The sequence below is a fragment of the Lepisma saccharinum genome, chromosome 27 (genome assembly GCF_977018435.1).
Source record: "Lepisma saccharinum chromosome 27, izLepSacc3.1, whole genome shotgun sequence".
Classification (NCBI taxonomy): domain Eukaryota; kingdom Metazoa; phylum Arthropoda; class Insecta; order Zygentoma; family Lepismatidae; genus Lepisma; species Lepisma saccharinum.
In genome coordinates, this window is record NC_139255.1 from 57,720,991 (window position 1) to 57,725,044 (window position 4,054).

A 4,054-nucleotide genomic window follows, 5' to 3' on the forward strand; every position below is an offset into this window, starting at 1 on the left:
GCTATCGGAAATAAATTATATATATACGTACACATATATTAGGTAATTTAAGTTGCTTCTCCCCCCCCTCTAGATTAATAATGATCATAATGATAAAAGATGTTTGAATGTAAAATATATAAACAAAAAACGCAATGATTCCGACTTATAGAACCTCGCGCATCGCAGGGAATATGAAGTCTGTGTCAAGCAGTAAGGAACCACAATAGAAGATTGGCGCAGGGAATTGAATGCGTGTTGTAGCGATTCGAGAATTTAATATTTGTTTAGCTGTTAGTGGTTTAGTATTCGTGCTAGTGCTGTGTTTAAAGTTAAAGGCAATGGATAGAATATAATATTTTCGTGTGAAAATATTTGGAACGGGATCTTTTCCGGAGAAATTGCAAATAGTTAATGTAGGTAGGCCAGTAGCATCTCTTGTACCACAGATCTTGAACTCAAACTTCCGTGTATAAAAACAAAAATCAGCAATGCACGAGTAACTGGGTACTGGGGTAACTTGAATTTTACACTTCAATTAATATTGAGGGTTTTTATTTCACTACCGAATTCCTTTCATATTCTTTGTTGCAGGTTTTTTCTTATAGATTTATTATATTTCTTGTTTTATCATTTGAAATTCTAAACGTAGATTAACTGCAAGTGCAATCACAACTATTATTCGACAGTGGTCGCAACAATAAGGTAACATTTTTCACACATACATTCGTAAATCCTGTATGAATGTTGAGGTAAATTTGCAGGGAGACTTCAGGAGTGGGTGGATGAATCAAGTGTCTGAGATTACCCACTAGTTAAAACCAGCATACGCCACTGATTTTCATTTCAATTTTACAAACTTAAAAACATTGTGATGCAACAGCTCTTTGAGTACAAGGCATGTCAAGTTGTTTTCGATTGGGTGACATTCCATTGCCACTGTTGTCTCGCCTTCTGGACTAGATTTGACTAGACTGTAATTTATTTCTTCTTTTTTGAAAAAGGAAGCTAAATCAAAGTAGGGGGGTTATAACCTCCACCAACCTTCCATCCTAATTGTCACATCCCTGTGTAAATAAATATTGTCCTTTTACCCCACAGATTAATTACCTTATACCATACATTTTATTATACATGTGCGTTCAAAATCTAAAACAAGCAGAGGAAAATAGAGTTTTCAGGATTCTTGTTGGGAAACCTGATGGTAAGAGATCTGTAGGAAGGCCAAGACGAAGATGGTGAGATAACATTGGGATTGACCTAGAGTCGTTTTCACGTTCAGAAGACACAAGGGCGCTTATGGAGAAACCGCAGTGTGTTGCCAATACAGCACTAGCTCATGTCGCCGGGAAATGATGACCTTCCTTCACAATGAAGGTGTTACATATTTTGTATATATAATGATAATTATATGTAATTATTAATATTAATATTATACTGTGAACGTTACAGTTACCCTTTTTACTATGATCCATTGCGATCACTACACACGCGAGTGTAATGCACGAATATGACACTTCAGAAATCATTTAAAAAAGTAAAAATCACTGAGCGCTCACACAACTGAAAACACTTTTTCGAGAGAGGAAAAAAGTCTAAACAGACCAAAGCAGAGCTCTCACTCAAGTAAGGGGAACCTGGCACATGGGTTAGATTCAAGTTGCAACCCAAACAAACAAATGAGTTATGACCCACGTGAATGACTCAAGCAAGGCATGTCATATTTCTATCTTGAAGCCCCATATTTTGTCACGTGTTGGAAAGCCTTTCAAAGGTTAATATGGTGTCTATGAATTTATGTGTACGTTGGAAACTGAATTCAGTATTAATGTCGACAGTAATGTAAACAAAAACAACGTGTATTTGTGACAGCACTAATGTTGCTCACAACAGCAGCATTGGAAATAATTGTCAATTATTAAATTTAAGTAATTTCAATTCTATTATAACAAACTGCATGAAGTTAATATTTTTAATGAATGGAAATAAAATAACAACTCGAAAACTTGGCGGTGATAGCTGGAATGCTGCGGTGAGTCAGCTCAAGATGGCCAGACAACGTCTCCTTACTTCGCGCGCGGTTCGGGTTAAAAAGAAACTCCAAATGCATGGAAGTAATATTTCTGGGAACCTTTGAGTGGTTATAAAAAATAATTTCATTATTTTCTCCACAACTTTGTCGCTGGAAGTTTTTACTTGGAATTACAGAACAAAAAATGGCCAGCGATGACATTTTCTACTGCACGAATATAAAAAATCTCCACATACTTTATTTGAATGTTTTTTAATGCAAATATGCTTTAAAGTATTGATAAATTTTGAGTACCACCGTCACCTATAAGTAAAGTAAAGTGCTCCCCTGTGCATAGCACCACGCCATGAAGGCGTATAGGGGGTGTGGGGGTAACGCCCCACACTTTCTTGATCCCGGTCGTGAGTGGGGGTGATGTGATCAGCATCACGCCCCTGACCGCCTTTACCCCCCAGGGTTTCCCCCAGGTACCCATGTTATTCGACGCTGGGTGGGCGCCGGGGCCGCTTCCATCGTTAGAAAAGTTCCCGGATTTGAACCGGCCGGGGATCGAACCCGGGACCTTGAGCATGGTAGTCAGACGCGTTACCGACTGAGCCACCGCGGCCCTGAACCGTCACCTATGACAATTAAAAAACAGTGTCATTTTTTTTAATAATGAATGCTTCAATTTTACGGCATGTTTCAACGTTAGGAATGAAAACAATGTAAAAATTGTGTTTTCACAGAAAATTTGCGTTTTTAATTTATCTAAAATTATGTAAGCAAGTTACCAGTTTTTTGTGTTCACCATCGTATTCTCTACAAAATTTCCTGCAAAACTACAGGTACCGATTTTACTTAAGCTAAATTTGTAAATCCAGAAATTTCGCAACAGCGCGCTCGTATTTCCCATAAGAGCCCATTGTGTCTTCTGAACGTGGAAACGACTCTTTTTTTTTTTTTAGAGGAAATTGGTAAGGATTGAAAAGATTGGATTTATCTTGCCCGGGATAGGGGCAGATGGTAGGCTCGTGCTGCTGCAGCCATAAACCTTCGGGTTTAAGAAGATTAGAGAGTGAATGAGTTAGCATTGCCACTGATGAAGATGAGAGAAACTGGGCTCGAGTTTTTCCTCCTCTGCCCTTTGTGGATAAATTGGCATTGCATAAATTGTGCGTTTTTACACTTCCAGAAGTTAAAATATGCTTAAAAAAAGCTGATTGACAGAGTCCGTGGACCCTAACACGTTTAGTGCACTTAAATGCCATACAAAAATGCATATTGGTGCTTTTTTTTTTAATCCTGACTGACGTGTGTCAATCTTAAATCGACATTCTGGATGCATTTTGATTATTCTTTTGTTGCATCTTTATTCTCTCCTAGTAGTGTGCTAGGAGAGAGGTTCCCCCGCTGATTTTTTTTTCTCTGGGGAGGCAGCTGCTTAAAGGGGGGGGGGACTTTGAGTAATGCCACACACTGGTAATGCTTTCCCCCCAGTTAAGAGAATTCTCATAAAGCATCGCAGCACTAGGATAATTTGCATAGGCAAAGACATGTTTACACGCTACAATTTAAAAAGTTTAATTATATATATGAAGTTTTTGCATGTATCTCGGGGCACTGGCCCCCCTCTGTGTGCGCCCTTGCTATAGATCCACCAACCCATCTGAAACCCTGGCGCGGGAGCAGTGTCTCTAGTTAAAGTTGCTGAGAAGCCTGTAGTTCGCATATATTCTGAGGTTTCAGAAAGCTTGGTAGGAGAGGAGTGATCTACGTATTGTTTCACTGTCTGTGGTTTCACATTGCCTTCCATTCAAATATTTCCTTCGGAGGGGAAAGACACGGTCTCCTCGTTCGAATGTGGAAGGGGGAAAAGTAACTAAATATTTGCTTTCGATATATTACTTTCATTTAATATCGCTCTATAAAAGAAACATATATTGAACGAAACGTAGGCTCCAAGGCATCCAAAACATCGTTTTTATGCGTATCAGTAACTTGATATGGTGTATTATTGATCGCCTATTGCTCGCGAGTTAAGTAACTGGCAACTCTGTCACA